The sequence below is a fragment of the Emys orbicularis genome, chromosome 4 (assembly GCF_028017835.1).
Source record: "Emys orbicularis isolate rEmyOrb1 chromosome 4, rEmyOrb1.hap1, whole genome shotgun sequence".
Lineage (NCBI taxonomy): Eukaryota > Metazoa > Chordata > Testudines > Emydidae > Emys > Emys orbicularis.
Window position 1 is genome coordinate 993,053 of NC_088686.1, and position 17,657 is coordinate 1,010,709.

Sequence of the window (17,657 nt, forward strand, 5' to 3'; positions counted from 1 at the left end):
ACGGGACCTCCTGGGTCATGCAGTCCATGCCCCTGCTACTGAAGGTGCCCCCCTCATGTAAATCTCCCTATGAACTCAGCAAGCTCCTAGTTACTTTGCTGCCCTCACTTCTCCTACTGGGAGGCTGCTGCGGAACCTCACTCCTCTGAGGGCTAGAAACTTTATAATTGATACATGGCCATGTGATATGCACTAGCCACCCCCTCCCGTCTTCTGTACTAGTGGGCTCCATGGCGAAAGCCAGAAGTGGCCTCAGCTGTAATGTGCCCAGGGCGTGCAGAGTGCCCATGATCCATGGCAGCCCCACACCCTGGAGATGTCCCATCGCACAGGGCCAGCAGCCGTGCTGTTGCTCCAGCATACAGAGCTCTGTACACCCTGGGGCCGCTCATGTACCATTGCTCCTGCGGATTGCAGAGCAATAAGAGACAGCAATGCACTAAAACACAACACACTTAGTCCTAACCCTCCGTCACAGCACAACAGAAATGATGGATGGTTGGGAGTTTTGGTCCCTATCACTCTGACCCCCATCTTCATTCCCAGGACCTATTGAAGAGTGACTGAGAAGAACCCAGCATGCTGCTCCGGTAGCTCTGTTAAAAGTGTGTCCATTATGGAGTTTGTGTGGCTACTAGGGATGGGGAAAGCGCACAGATTGTTTGCTAGGTGTCCGTGAGCTTGCCCGAGGGAGCTTACACTAGTTCACAGGAGTTATGTGAAATTCCTCCTGGTCAGTAAGAGCACCCCGTACAACCCGAGAAGGCTCACACTGCTAGGCTGGAGCAAAAGTCCTGCACTGAGTAAAGCAGCGGTGCTCCTTGGGTGGGAACACGAATTAATGACTCCGGCCCATTGGCCATTTGACCTTCCTTGGTCGCTGTCATTAAAGGGGGATGTCAATCATGGCAATTTGTCGGATATTTTCCCATTGTTGATCGAGGCTGTGTGGCACAGGGCAATGGCTGGAGCCTTTTCTCCAAACTTCAGGCTGCCTGCCCTCTAGGGCTGGAAGTGGAGAGATGGGCAAACCAGGAGAAAGGAATGAGGGTGAGGCCTAGAGAAGAGGAGAGAGAATGGAAACTGCAGAGGATTTTATGTCTTGCTGTCCTATTGGAGAGTGCACCTCCTGCAATTGCACCAAGCAATTTCAGACAATGTCATAGAATCATAGAATCATAGAATATCAGGGTTGGAAGGGACCTCAGGAGGTCATCTAGTCCAACCCCCTGCTCAAAGCAGGACCTACTCCCCCAACTAAATCATCCGAGCCAGGGCTTTGTCAAGACGGGCCTTAAAAACCTCCAAGGAAGGAGACTCCACCACCTCCCTAGGTAACGCATTCCAGTGCTTCACCACCCTCCTAGTGAAATAGTGTTTCCTAATATCCAACCTAGACCTCCCCCACTGCAACTTGAGACCATTGCTCCTTGTTCTGTCATCTGCCACCATTGAGAACAGCCGAGTTCCATCCTCTTTGGAACCCCCCTTCAGGTAGTTGAAGGCTGCTATCAAATCCCCCCTCATTCTTCTCTTCTGGAGACTAAACAATCCCAGTTCTCTCAGCCTCTCCTCATAAGTCATGCGCTCCAGACCCCTAATCATTTTTGTTGCCCTCCGCTGGACTCTTTCCAATTTTTCCACATCCTTCTTGTAGTGTGGGGCCCAAAACTGGACACAGTACTCCAGATGAGGCCTCACCAATGTCGAATAAAGGGGAACGATGACGTCCCTCGATCTGCTGGCAATGCCCCTACTTATACAGCCCAAAATGCCGTTAGCCTTCTTGGAAGCAAGAGCACACTGTTGACTCATATCCAGCTTCTCGTCCACTGTGACCCCTAGGTCCTTTTCTGCAGAACTGCTACCTAGCCATTCGGTCCCTAGTCTGTAGCTGTGCATGGGATTCTTCCGTCCTAAGTGCAGGACTCTGCACTTGTCCTTGTTGAACCTCATCAGGTTTCTTTTGGCCCAATCCTCTAATTTGTCTAGGTCCCTCTGTATCCGATCCCTACCCTCTAGTGTATCTACCACGCCTCCTAGTTTAGTGTCATCGGCAAACTTGCTGAGAGTGCAGTCCACACCATCCTCCAGATCATTAATAAAGATATTAAACAAAACCGGCCCCAGGACCGACCCTTGGGGCACTCCGCTTGAAACTGGCTGCCAACTAGACATGGAGCCATTGATCACTACCCGTTGAGCCCGACGATCTAGCCAGCTTTCTATCCACCTTACAGTCCATTCATCCAGCCCATACTTCTTTAACTTGGCAGCAAGACTACTGTGGGAGACCGTATCAAAAGCTTTGCTAAAGTCAAGGAATAACACATCCACTGCTTTCCCCTCATCCACAGAGCCAGTTATCTCATCATAGAAGGCAATTAGGTTAGCCAGGCATGACTTCCCCTTGGTGAATCCATGCTGACTGTTCCTGATCACTTTCCTCTCCTCTAAGTGTTTCATAATTGATTCCTTGAGGACCTGCTCCATGATTTTTCCAGGGACTGAGGTGAGGCTGACTGGCCTGTAGTTCCCCGGATCCTCCTTCTTCCCTTTTTTAAAGATGGGCACTACATTAGCCTTTTTCCAGTCATCCGGGACCTCCCCCGATCGCCATGAGTTTTCAAAAATAATGGCTAATGGCTCTGCAATCTCATCCACCAACTCCTTTAGCACCCTCGGATGCAGCGCATCCGGCCCCATGGACTTGTGCACGTCCAGTTTTTCTAAATAGTCCCGAACCACTTCTTTCTCCACAGAGGGCTGGTCACCTTCTCCCCATATTGTGCTGCCCAGTGCAGCAGTCTGGGAGCTGACCTTGTTTGTGAAGACAGAGGCAAAAAAAGCATTGAGTACATTAGCTTTTTCCACATCCTCGGTCACTAGGTTGCCTCCCTCATTCAGTAAGGGGCCCACACTTTCCTTGACTTTCTTCTTGTTGCTAACATACCTGAAGAAACCCTTCTTGTTACTCTTAACATCTCTTGCTAGCTGCAACTCCAAGTGTGATTTGGCCTTCCTGATTTCATTCCTGCATGCCTGAGCAATATTTTTATACTCCTCCCTGGTCATTTGTCCAATCTTCCACTTCTTGTAAGCTTCTTTTTTGCTTTTAAGATCAGCAAGGATTTCACTGTTTAGCCAAGCTGGTCGCCTACCATATTTACTATTCTTTCTACACATCGGGATGGTTTGTTCCTGCAACCGCAATAAGGATTCTTTAAAATACAGCCAGCTCTCCTGGACCCCTTTGCCCTTCATGTTATTCTCCCAGGGGATCCTGCCCATCTGTTCCCTGAGGGAGTCAAAGTCTGCTTTTCTGAAGTCCAGGGTCCGTATTCTGCTGCTCTCCTTTCTTCCTTGTGTCAGGATCCTGAACTCTACCATCTCATGGTCACTGCCTCCCAGGTTCCCATCCACTTTTGCTTCCCCTACTAATTCTTCCCTGTTTGTGAGCAGCAGGTCAAGAAAAGCTCTGCCCCTAGTTGGTTCCTCCAGCACTTGCACCAGGAAATTGTCCCCTACACTTTCCAAAAACTTCCTGGATTGTCTGTGCACCGCTGTATTGCTCTCCCAGCAGATATCAGGGTGATTAAAGTCTCCCATGAGAAACAGGGCCTGCGATCTAGCAACTTCTGCTAGTTGCCAGAAGAAAGCCTCGTCCACCTCATCCCCCTGGTCTGGTGGTCTATAGCAGACTCCGTGGAGGCATCACGGATTAAATTAAATGTCCATCATTTAATACCAGAAATTCAAGTAAAAAATCATCTCAAAATTATTCTGTCCTCATCTGCAAGTGCAAAGTACTTCACTAGGAAGGAAAAATCCAATGTACATCTACGAACTGGGGAATAACAGTACTAGGGGGTTATAGTGGATCACAAAGTGAATATGAGTCAACAGTATGATGCAGTGGATAAAGAGGCTAATACCATTCTCGGATGTATTAACCGGAGTGTCGTCTGTCTGTAAGACACGGGCGGTAACTGTCCTGCTCTATTAGGCACTGATGAAGCCTTAGCTAGATTACTGTGTCCTGTTCTAAGCACCACAATTTAAGAAAGATGTCTGACTGTCCATCCATCATTTTGCCCCTCCCGGGCACGTACGGGGGAGCACGGACAATGTTGCCCAGTGGGATTTTGGCCAACCTGTCCACAGGGGTGGTATGAGGAGGGCAGAAAGTTTCTTTCTGTCTCTCCCCCAGTGAGCATGCATGCAGGGGCTGCTCAGAATCTGGCCCTTTTCCTGCTTTTCACCCCCAGACCACTGCCCGATCCCTGTGCCCTGGCAAAGCCCCACTGATGTCCACTGTCATCTACATGGGTCCAATTGCAGGTCGGGGACTTGAACTAATCACAGGGTAGGGTCAGTTTCCAAATGAACCTTGAATTCCGCCTCCCCTTGGTAGCCAATCAACTGCTTGCCATCTGGCTCAGGAATTTCATCTGTCTTGTTTCTCTCTGTAGCAGGGCTTTCAGCTAGAGCTCCCCTCCCCCACGGTCCATATGGTAATGCAACATAAACAACCCGTGTGCTAAACCTAAAATAATGGTTTTATTAGGTGACCATTGCTAAAGATCATATACGGATAATTCGGGTTATGTAATTAATTCATAATCTATGGGGAAAGACATCCTCACACATCACAAATATTACTGGCTACATCTGGTGACACTTACAAATGCTATAATTACAGAAGAATCTCTCTTGGGGAGAGAATGAAGCCCAAGCACCTGCCATGGAAGGCTTGCCATGGGGCAGCTGGAGGAATATGCAAAAGGGGCTAACTGAAATAACCCCTCCATCGAACACAACTTAGAGAGGGAAGACTGAAGGGATTGAACAACACAGTAGATTCAAAGAGTGTCCCACGATAGGCAGGGATGGCAGAGCCTGTTCATGGCTTAAGTGTCATCGGATGGCCCCAGAAGGATTCTGATTATGAGATTCAGACACATTCTTTTTCTTGCGCTTCAATTATATCAGAAAGTTAACCAAAGAATTCCTGGCTGTAGGTGACACTGGGGAACCCAGTTCAGGGTGGCCGGTATACGCACAGGGTTTAATTGAAGGAATATGCACTATGGGTATTAAGCAGATGTGATCCTGTGTTATGAAAAGGAGTGGTAGGAAACGGGATGAGAGAAGAGAACTGCCGGGTAGAGCGGAGTAGTTCTAGCCCACAGTCTGAGAATGAGATGACATCCTTATTCCACCCACGCACCCACACACCCCGTCCCAGCAAGGCATCTGCTAAACATTGCAGGTGCTTGGCAGAGCTCATTATCTTTGCATCTACTGCGCTGAAAGATGGCGCAGGCTGGAAGCCTGGTAGGCACAGCAGGTTATTGCTCGGAGTGGCACCAGCGTAACTGCAGGTAACTGCGCTGGCCTCAGGTGACTGACACCCCCCACATACAGCAGCGTCCCCAGTCTAGCCGAGGTCAGAGAGTATGAGTGTGTTCACTGAGGTTTTGTCATCTAGTTCCTACTGTACAGATGCCAAACCGCCAGTCCTAGGGCCAGTGAACAGACGAAGCACTGCAGCGTTCCCTCGCTGGCACAGTCCCCTGTGCTGCCATCTCTGCCCCGTCCTCGTCTCTCTCATTCACACCCCTGGGGACAGCTGCTGGAGCAGCACAAAGGGGGCAGAGGGACAGAGAATCAAGGGCTGTGTTCAGTGTTGAACACGGCCCTTTGCTGGGCCTGACTCTAGCAGGGGGCAGTGTCTGGCCATCCCAAGGTTTACCCAGAGCTCTTTGCTCTCACACTCCCACACACTTGCAGCCTTAGCTATTTTGATTTATTACTTATTGTGCTTCAGCAGGGGCAGGGGACAGAGATCGGGTACGCCACGTGTGCTCCCCCAGTGCCAGCCCCTACCTCTCTGCCAGGGGAGCGCCCACACCCCTGGTTTGCAGGACTCGGGGGCTGGAAGGGAGTGCAGTGGAGATGCACAAGCTGGGAATTCCCCCAATCGGTTAAAGCAGTTTTACAGCAATTGGGTCCTGTGCACGGATTCAGGCTCTGTCCCCATACGGCTCCTCTGTAATGCGCTGCATCAGCTCTGCCTGGTGAAACAGCAGCTGCCATCTGCAGGCAGAGACCTGGAAATGTAAAGGTGCAAGACAGGAACCAAGCCATACCCAGCAGTTACATCACCACATGCACCCCAGTCTCGGAGCCAGTTTGAATTAGCAGAGTATTCTGAGCACCAAGCAAGTGCTAAAAATCAAAAGGATTCGGACTATTGCTGTCCCTTCAAGTAGTGCTTTGGCAAGTCTCCCAAGCTGGCCCTGCTCTGTTCCCTCCATGACATACGGGCGGCACGCCCCTGAGTTCTCATGTGGTTTCAGAAACATCTCGGGTTTGATGAACTCTTGTCAAATCACAGCCAGGGTGGTTTCCTGGCAGGCTTCCCAGGTCCCTGGCTCTAGGGCAGCCCCGCGGCAGGAAGCCCTTAGAACCCCGGCTCAAGCTGGGGCCCTCCGAATCTGGGCTCCAAGCTCCTCAAGCTGGGGCCCTGAGAGCTTCCAGCCCCCTGAATAGGAACAAACCAAATTTCCAAATATCAAAATGTCCTGGATCCGGAAATCCTGAGTGTCAGCCAAGTCTTTTGGCAACAGTGCTCTGACACACATTGCATTAACTCACCAATGACCCTTCTAACACAGGCTTTGGAGAGGCAGCAGCTGGACGCCAGACCATGAGGGTCTCTTAGCCGGGGTCTGAGATTCAGGGTTTTACAGGCATGAAACATGCCAGACTAAAATGAACAATCTTGCAGGAGAAATGAATCTGAATGAATGCTGCCAGCTTCAGAGCTGCCGCTGCTCATGATGGGCTTAGCAGACATGCACTAAGTTGGTGACTGACTCATGACTTTGACTGTTCAGAGAGCATGTTAAATTATTTGGTGTCACGGAAGGGAAGAGAACAATATTCTTGGCTCTCTTCAAACTCCTATCCACTCAGCCAACCTCAGCTCACTTCTTTCTCCACAGTTCATCAGTCAAACCACTCAGAAGTCCAGGCACAGGGGCAGAGCCTGGATACATGGCTTATTTTGCTGTCCAGGTGCAAGAATACCTGGTCTCACTTTTGGACAGAACCTGAGTTAAAGAAGTGGTAGAAAACCTCAGCCACTACAAGTCTGAGCACCCTGGACCTTTGGGAGTAGTCAGACCAACTTTCAGTGTCATTAACAAACTAGGCACATTTGGATGTCTTTTGTTCACTATAATGCAGGTCCAAGCTTTATGTTGTTTGTTTGTTCTTTGCTTTTCTGTTTCTAGTCATGGAGCAGTGTATCCACATCCTAATGTAGCTTGTTCTATAGCTGACTGCCCTTATGAACAGGGATGCTCTGTCAGGGTAGCACCACAGACAAATGACTGCCTCCGTGCCGGCATCAGGAGGTAAATTCACAAGAACCTGAGTCGTTCTCCAATCATAAAGAAGGCGCAAATGAGACCCTGTGGGGCCTGTGGAACATAGAGATGGCTCATGTCATTGGAGGCAGCAGTTTGCATTATTTATGAGTTCTTGGGATCAAATGAACAGTGTTGACCTCAGCAGCCCTTGTCTTGTCTTGGATTTCCCCAGTGTTAGATGGTGGTTCTGAATAAAACCCAGCGATGGACGTGGCTACACCTACTACTTATCCAGACATCCACCTCAGCTGTGAGAAGACTCTTCTCCTGCAGGTGATTGGAATTGTGAACTTGCCAGCCTGGCCTGGGAATTTCACTCCCCTAAGTCACTAGCTTCACCTTTGCCAATGTTCAAATCTGCCCTGAATTCATGAATTGATAAGTTACAATAGTTATTGCTGAATCTCGGCTCTACTTTCAGCTCCCTTTTTGCCTCTCACACTGCTTGCCAATTGCAGAAAAACATAAACCCTACTATGCAATCAAAAGAATTTGTGAAAGTTTCTTAGCAGAATGTTACATTGCATAGGGTGTGTGCAATATGCATTGAACATGTTAAACGCTACATAGACACACACACACACACACACACACACAGAAGGTCAATGTTCCATGCATAAAGGCAGTGACATAGCTTAACAAGAAAATGATGAATAGAAAGGCAGTGCTGCCTAAGAGAGGACAGGGCACTGAAGTGGGAGTCAAGAGACCCAGCTGAAATGAGAACTGGGCACTGAAATTCCATTTATGCTTTTGAAAAAACAACTTTTTAATTAAAAGAAGATAATTGGGCCATATGACCAGCTCCATATCACACTATAAGAGTAAGACAGCTCCAGTTTGTGTTGTCCCCAATATCTGGATTAGATATTTAACACTGTGCATGTCAATGCAAATCAAATCTTTAGAAGCTCTTCACATTTATCAGAACTGTATGTTATTTTTCTATTGGTCTTTTACCCAGTTTAAGTTAACGACATATAAACAAGCAGCATGCTTAAGCTCCTTAGAAGCCAAACGCGTATTCTATTTCTCAGAATACTGGCTGCATTGCTGCAAAGCTGCCTTGGCTGGCTGGCTGCTTGAAGTTGCCACAATCCAGGGACAAGCTATTTCCCCCCTTGAAAAGCCGATGGTTGAAAGAGTTGCATTTTTCTAATCAGTGCCGAGTTCAAAACTATTAAAACATTAGTTCCAGTAAAGGAAAAAGAGCTTTGTTTGGGAAACTGGCATTTCTAAAAAAAATCAGCTTTTCCCTGAGCTATTTATTGGTGACAGTTTCTGAAAACTAAAATTCCTTCTTAACAGTCAGAGTTAGCATTTGAGGGCCAGTTTCCCACTGCTTTGCTTCCTGTAGCTGGGCACAGTGGGTCTGGAATACAGCTGGTCGAGAATTTTTTGGTCAGAAAATGCCAATTTGTGGAATCCAGAACTGTTCCCAGGTCAGTGTCAGTTTCAATGAATTTTCTGTTTTGAAAACAGAACCTCTGGGGATCCCCCCATGCTGGAATGCCTCCGCTGCTTCCCTAAGCGGCTTTCCGGACTCTTGGAATCCCTGAATTTTTGCAAACAAGCTGACCTGGAGCAGAAGATCTGGCCTGAGGTGCTATTCAGTCAGCCTCACAGACCCGCACAAATGTGGGGGAAAGGCTAAAACTCATCAGGAAACGTTACGTGTCTGAGCTTTGCAAGACTGGGTCAGAAATGTGTTCTTGTCACACTGTCACCCTCAGACCTGTCTCCTCCTTGCTCTTTGGGTTTCTCCCCTCTGCCTGCCACAGGCTTTGAGATACACAGTATTGGGAGAAGACAAGCCATGTCTGCTTGAGACTATGAATAGAGGGGTCAGACTCCAGGAACTCCTTACCCGGCCTCCCCTCTCTTTAGAGGGATTCTCACCTCTTTGGGAACGCCTGCATCAAGTTACCAATAGAAGAGCAGTCACCCTGAAAACAAGATTTGTTAAAGATAGGGAGAAAATGGAGTCAAACCAAAGAATTGGTTTGCACAGCAGTGACAACACACCTCATGTGACTGATTTGCGAAATCAGTCAGGCAGCTGCCCTCGGCTTAGCGATAGAGAAAAGAAGATTTTACCTCTCTAGAAATCAAGTCCCTTTTTCACCTCTCCCTGATCAACCTCACAGCCTCCCCTGGTCTGTCTGGAGAAGGAGTCTCCTGCTTCTGTCCTTCAGCCTATGTGCTTGTCAAATCCATGTATCAGAGTTCGTCACCACCTCAGGGTGAGGTTACATCAACATTTCTGAGGAGGAGTGTTTGCTTCACACAGGATGTCTGATCCAACACCACAGTCTCTGTCGCCCATGTGCCCTGGGTAAGGGTTGCACGTCAGTCCCCAGACATCAGTGTAAACAAAATCTTGTTGCAGCAAAAATCACCAAAACGAAAACATATACAAAGGAAGCTCCACTGGGGAGTCGCCTGCTTGGCCAGCTGTTGGCCTCATCTCCACGTGGGCAAGGGCAGAGCTCATGAAGAGGACATTGCAGGGAGGTGAGACCTACCTTGAGAACTGTTCTTTAAACCCAGTTTACTGGCTGCCAGGCAAGTTCTTAAATTCTTATCCCTCCTCATAAAGGTGAGCAATCCTGAGCCCACACCATGAAACTGAATGCATTTTAAACCCCTGCACCACACCACTCAGCCTCCTGCCCAACTCAGTTCCACAGCTACAAAACCAAGCACTGGCCATTCATTATTTTGATACTACACTGCTGAAGAAATATCATGTCCTCTGTGAAATTATTCAGTCACGTGTATGCTTTCTCCACTCCCTTGAGCAATAGAAGTCAGTGTTCTTGGGGGAGAGGGGGAGAAAAGAAAAGTATTCTCCTTTTCATGACAGCACTCTGTTAATGCAAAGCTTTGTAGATGAAGGATTAGAAAGAAAAGGGACTCCATGAAATCCCTAATTAAATAGAGCTATCCTAACTTAGCAAACTGGAACACTGAGTTTTAACTTTGCCAACTGGTAGCTCTGGGGCTTAGTCTTTGAAAGGATGGACTGACGGATAGTATTAGATTTGGAATCTGCCTATTAGTTGGTACTCAGTCGGAGACACAAGTAATGAGAGATTGCTTGAAACACCCCCAAAGAAGTTATGTGGAATTATTTCATCCAAACAAATCTATGAATATTTATTCTTTCAGAAATCTTTGTGAACAGTCAAGCAAACGAAAGGGGGTAGGGTTGAGCAAAAGGCTGCATTCAAGATGTGGTGAGTTATAATGAGAGATGAAAGCGTGTAGACTGGAGCTTTAAACTGGGTAGTCTGGCTCCATTGCAACAGCTCAAATATTTTTTAACTGGGAAACCTTTCACCAAGGAGCTCTAATTCAGCCCCCACTGTACAGTCAGCTTTCAACTAAAAAAAATCAGGAAAAGACTGCTCGTGAACTGGCAGAGAGCGACAAGATCAGCCAGTCCCCACAGACTGAAGTGGGCTGCGCAAGCCACAGCCCATCACTGCAGTACTGCTGACTATTGCCTGAGCTGGACAGTCACTGGGACTAGCAAGTATTTGTGTAGGCTGGTGCACCTGCCTGAGCCAAACAATCAGTCAGGCCCCGTTTAGTTTCTTGCCTCAGGGCCCTATTTATTCATTAGCATACAGGTGCCAAAATGGGGAACAACATCAACAGTTTTGCACTCAGCTGAGGTCATAGGACCCTCCAGCTTCCTGTGGTTTAACGGGCTGGACCTTCCCCCAGTTTAAGGAGGGCCACAGAGCCTGCAGCCACAGCAGCGTGCACTCCCACCCCTCCCCTGTTCCCAACAGCCCTCAGCAAACCGGGGCCCTCCTTTATATCCCCTGGCTGGCTACATCAAACCCAATCAGGAGATGCTGTCCAGCTTGATCAGATAATTCCCAGCACCTGCCTGCTGGGCTTGTCTCCAAACAGGGCTGGCTGCTACCCAACCCCCCTGGGTCAAAAGGGGTACACAACCCTGTTAGAATTTGCTTGAATAAAATGCACATTCAGTGCTAGATTCTGCCAGGGAGCCCCTGTCCCAGGCAGCCTGGCTTACAGGAGCTGCTCTGACTTAGACCCTTTTAATCAGTTTTCTATTTTTGTTTACAAGGCAAAAGTCACACAAATATTCCTGCCAATGTGTGCATAGGAATTCTGGCTCTGGGAGGGTTTGTCGAGTGACGCTGAAATTGACTTACACAGAATTAAACAGCACATACTCAAAGCCCTGGTAGCAATAAACACTTTGTGAGCAGTACAGTCTGGGCACATCAAACCCCACAAACACACATATCCTAATGCACACCAAATTCTGTTTATGACAAACTCAGGAACACAAAAGAGAAAAAAGGCTAGTAACTTCTCCTCTTTGAATAGTTTGCCTGGTCTAAATTATGGGGCATTGTAGGCAGCAGAGAAATTTAATAAACTCACCTTTTACTTAAAGCTTAGGAACGAGGTGAAGTGAGTTAATGGCCTTGTTCCTAGTATGAAATCACAACGTATAAATTACCCCATCCTCACCTCACAGGGACTAATATCACCAGATTCACAGGAGAGTTTAGAATAGGTCAAACCTGGGTAAGAGTGTAAAAGATGGATTTCTCTTAATGAAGCTGGGCTTGGAGTTCCATTTTTTGCACTTGACAAGCAGGTTTTTAATTTTCACTTACCCATTCAAGTATTCCAACACTCGTTGCAGAGAGACACAGGGTGCTGGGTTTTTTAATTAACTAATTACCCACTCTGTATGCTGTACTTTACTAGAAATAACTTTCTCTCCTGGAAGGTTTGAAAAGCTGGCTGATTGATGTGGGTGATGGATATTCTTCCATCAGCAGAGATGCTGTGGTTTCATAATTCATCGTTCAATATAATTTCAAGGTGAGAAAGTCAAAGTTTCAAGCCTTGATGCAGCTCAGGCTGGTTTTGCTGCAGATGTTTGGGTCTGCTCCTATTGGTATCCATGAGAGTTTTACCACCAATTTCAATGGGACCAGAGAAAATACATTGGCACTGTTTCCAGCTGGCCAGCGACTAGGAGTATCTCACTGTTGCTTCTGAGTTTCAGAATTAAATTTTTTTCCATTGCATTAAATGGTATAAAATAATGAGGGGTAACCCTGAAGTCTGGTTGAGTGGGGCGAAGAATCCCAAAATCTGAACTGCCCAAGCTGCCTGGGCCTGCAAAATGAGGTGGGAAATATTTTGAGGGTAGGTTTTTTTGTTTTTTTCCCCCTCACAAGGTTTCTGGGACTTCACATTCTGCCGAGGCTAGAAATAGCATGAGAGCAGACTCTCACCTAGTGTTGGGATATCGTGGACTTCCACTTCAGCTCTGGCACGGGCGAGGTAGTTCAGAGGCATGAGGAAAAAGAAAGAAGGAAGGAATGAAAGAGTTATGATGATCTTTCTGAATCTCAAAAAAGTTAAATTTGCAGTTTGAGTGAATTATAACTTTATCTCAACTAATCCTTTCTACCTGGCTGTAGACGTGCAGTATATTAATATGTAGCACCCCTAGTCACCTGCTTACCTCCGTTAACAATAATCTCCTCACAGGTTTTGCGGGATAGGTCAGGGTTCCTTTGGATCCTGCCTTCTGCTCAGCAGAATGTAACTTCCCTAGTCTTGTCCCAGAGATGGCAGGGCCTCCACCCTCTCTCCCCTTCCTGGCAGGGTCAGCCGGGCAGCTTGGAAGGGAAATCTAACCACAACATAACCCCCACTTACGTGCCAGACAGCTGGAGATTCCCAAGGAGTAACTCGAACTCACAGTATATCATCAACAGAGTAATTGTATTAAGCAGGAAGTACATATGACAGAACAGGGAAAACCAATACTCTCAGGGTTACCGGTACCCTTCCCACGCTGGTAATAGCCATGAATTTTCCCAAAGGTTCCAGTCCCATGATCTGATACAGCAAGATTGAAATGTCCCTCTGGTACGTGTACTCTGTGGGGGACCTTACTAAACTGGTAAATGATATCTTCTGTAGCAGCAATTAGGAACTTGGCCCCAAAGACTCACACATGGGATACGATGGTAAGACACTCCAGAGCTTTAATAGACAATAGGGAATGAAATCCCAAAGCACAGTGCAGGGAATGGGGGTCTCGCAGGTAACGAAGGGATGGTGCACTCACAACTCCACGACTGACCCTCAGGCGGCGAGCTCAGTCTGGACTCCTCAGCAGCTGAGGAGGGGCTGGCATTCGCAGCTGGCAGGCGTCCTCTTCAGACAGGAGTCAGGCTGCTCTTGTGCCGAGATTGCTGCTCCCCACAGAGGGATGCGGGGCTCAGGGGAAGATGATGAGAACGCCTAGGTCAGAGCTCAGACTCGCTCACAGCAGGCGGGTGGCCTGGCCTGGCAACCGGAGCAGCGCTGGCCTCATGGTGACTGGTTTATCTCAGGCGCCTGCCTGGCTCCAACACAATCCGACAAACTGGGAGTTACCTTGAAGAGGGAAAGGACCAAGGTGAGGGATGTTGCTGCCAGGAACCCAGAGGCCAGTTCTCAGGGGGACCCTGTATGCACCCTGGCACCCCCCACCCAGTCTCTCCCAGTACTCCCGGGGGCGGGCGTCTCACTGAGCTTATTGGTCAGGCTAGCTCTCCTTTCCCAGGCTTTCTCGTCCATCATCTGAACTCAGTCTCCCTCCCTCTCAGACACTGCTCTCCCCTGAGCAGGCGGCTGACGGCCACCCACGCACCTGCCACCCTCCCCAGCCAGCGGGGCCCTATCTCTGGAATAGTGCCTCTCCTCTCTCCCTCTTGGTTGCCTAGCGACTGGCACTCTACCTCCCAGGGCCTTGTGCCTCTCCCTGAGCTAGGAGTGCAGAGGCATCCAACTCCCCGGGGTTACAAACACAGAGATAATTCCCCTGTGCTTTTGTTTGTCTGGCTGTCAGAATAATGCCACGCAGAGGTTTTAAAGGGATACTTATTTCCTAATAGTTCTACAGCTGGGGTAATTTTAGTGCTGATGGGCCGTATTAATCCCTGGTGAAACTACTGAAGACATGGAAGTTACAGCAGGGTTTCATTTAGCTCAGTGCGTTTCTGTTTAGCTGATACTTTGCTGCCCCAAAATACGTGTTTTCGAGATGCATTAAAATAATGGATTTGAAGAAAGAGATTGATAATTAAAAGTAAATTCATTCTTGGTGTTCTAATGATGTATGAGAGCTTCGTTCTTGTGATTTATGAAGTCCTCCGCACTACTTGATTGAACTGCAGTTTTGTAATGAGCCTATTTATTATCCTCTAGTGAAAAACCCTGAAAAGTTCCATATCCTGTTTTGCTTGGTACTGTACAATCAAACCACCAGCTGCAGATCACACAGATTTATTACAAACTCCTGGTTAACAATCATGAACAGGTTAGGTAACAGGAACATTTTATACACATTTTTATTATATGGCTCGCTCTCCTTTTGAAGCTAGAGATGTACTCCTCAGAGCCCAGCCGGGGTTACTTTCTACGGTGGATTATGGGAAAGGAACAGAAAGTTAAGCCTGTATTTTTAGCCGCTCGTGCTGACCTCACTTTGTGCTTTCTAATCTCATGGTCAGGAAGACTAAGGAAGACCTGAAAAAGGACTCGGGCTCTGACGCACCAATCACTCATGCACTTGCTTGGCTTTCAGTAAGGGAGTGCCTCATGACACCAGAGATGGTCGGGAATTTTTCAATGAAACGTGTTTTCAATGCACATGCTGTGCGGTATTTTGGCTCTGTGACGTAGGGCCTGGCAAGCACCAGGTGGCTCAGAGGCATGTGAAAAGGGGATGAATGGGGGAATACAAGAATGATGCAGATTTTACTGTACCTCCAGAAAAGCTAAATTTGCATTTTGAGTGTTCCTGTCTTGCATTCGATGAATCTCCCAATTTGAGAAAATGTTACCTCCCTCCCCAACATTTCCTTTGACATTTTTTAAACAAAAAATGCCAGGATCTGGATTTGAACTGATTTTCTGCTTTGGAAGTTAAGCTAAATAAAAACAGGTGGGTTTTTTTTTTTTTTTTTTTTTAACAAATTAGAAAATAAAATAATAAGGTCAAAAGTATCCAAACCAAAAGCTTTGATTGACCTGAAAGGATTTTTGTTTGTTTTGCTTTGGTTTTCGGTCTGTGAAGATTTTTGAGATTTCAACTTTTCATCTCAATTAGAGATGGGAATTTTTTTTTGAAATTTCAAAAATATTCAAGAGTTGGGAAAACTGTTTCCTGCCCAACTCTAAGCATTAAGCACCTGCTTGAGCTGCTCTGTAGCTCATGATAGTTTAGTGAGCCTATCCCAGAAAAACACCTTGAGCATGTGTATGGGGGTGTTTGCAGGAGCAAGGCCTCAGCCAACAAATGAGCAAGGCCTTGGGCACAAATCCATCTTGGCAACACATTTGGCAATGGTTGAGCAGCTAGATTGCAATGACCACTGCTTATCTGGAATTGCTGTCTATTCATTACGTGTTGGGGCAGATATGCCTAGCACTATGGGACCCTTGACGGGGCCTCTAGGGGCTAACACAGTGCAAATCAACTTCAGCAATGTCCATATCCTGATACTGCATGGAGAAATCTCCATTGTGCCATTGCATCACCACTTCACAACATAGCCACATATAGAATCTGTTGCTTCACGGTTATGATGAAAATATCACAAAGCAACTGCCAGATGCCACGCCATTACCTTGTAACTTCATTCAGTAGAGTCCTCCCGTTCCTGGCTGGTGCAAACAAGAGCTCTCTCCTCTCCTCTCCTCGCCTCTCCTCTCCTCTCCTCTCCTCTGCTGGTTGCTTGGGGGATCTGAGTGGAGTGGAGCTCTCCAGCCCTTTTGTACAGCCATGCTGAAATCAGAATAAAAATGCCCCTGAATTAATCTAAGACTGGATAGACTTGTGAAGTCAATGGAGAAGGATCTGTGGTTGATGGTTCTTATTGACACCAGGGGCGGTTCTATGTATTTTGCCGCCCCAAGCACGGCAGTCAGGCGGCTTTCGGCGGCGTGCCTGCGGGAGGTCCGCCGGTCCCGCAGCTTCAGCATACCCACCGCCGAATTGCCGCCGAAACCACGGGACCAGCGGACCTCCCACAGGCATGCCGCCGAAGGCTCCCTGACTGCCGCCCCCACAGCGACCAGCAGGCCGCCTTCCGCGGCTTGCCGTCCCAGGCATTTGCTTGCAGCGCTGGTGCCTGGAGCCGCCCCTGATTGACACTAATGACACTGTGTTATGGGATAGCTAACAGATAATATATGACTCCAGGGAACTCGGAAGCATGCTGAAGAAGAAGAATGTTCAGCTGATCTTCTCTGAGCTCCTGCCTGTCCCTTGAGCAAAGAAAGACAGAAAGCAGAAGATGAAGTGAACTTCTGTCTAGGTAAGTGGTGATCTTTTTTTTTATTCAACATTTAATTCTGAATATTCCTGGAAGCTTAATATGATGTTCTCTGCTGTTTGTGGGAAGCTGTTGTTTTCAGAAAATTAAAAAACCTAAGTCTAGTTTGCAACATCAAAAAAGTTGGAATTTTAGCATCTTATTTGCATACACTGAAATTGTCAAGGATCTAAGCACATTAAACATTCCTTTCAGAAGTTTTGTCTGTTCTTAGTATATTTTTTATTGAAAATGACTTGGCATTTTCTATTGATACTAATCGGATTACCAGCTCACTATTGGAAGGAAATCAAAACAGTCTCAAAGATTTTGGCATATTAAATAGAACCTTGTCCAATCTCTTTAGCAAGACAACTACAGTGGAACTTCTCACAGATTCAGTTATATATAGAGAGGGTATATGTATTATGCAAATTAAAAAGAAGAATTTACACTGGAATGAATATATAGAGAAGGGCTCCAGGCAGCTGTGATGTCCTGGAGGGACACTTGTCTCTCTCACTTTATTTCAGCACAGAGATACTTGTTGAATAATTCACTGCAGTGGAAGTACCTATAAGAAAATATTACAGAAACCTTACTAATTTTCAGCTATCATGGACTGTGGGTCTTGGGAAGCGTACCACTTCTTCCATGTGTCATTTAATTTGTTTAGAAACAGTATGAATATCACCATGGAGATATGGAGGCAAATTCTTTGCTGGAGTAAATGGCCACAGCTCCATTGACTTCTATGGAATTTTACTCACTTATTTCAGTAGAGTGTTTGGCCAATTGACTCCAATTTATGGTCTAGGAATGCTACTAAAGAATGTGTCAC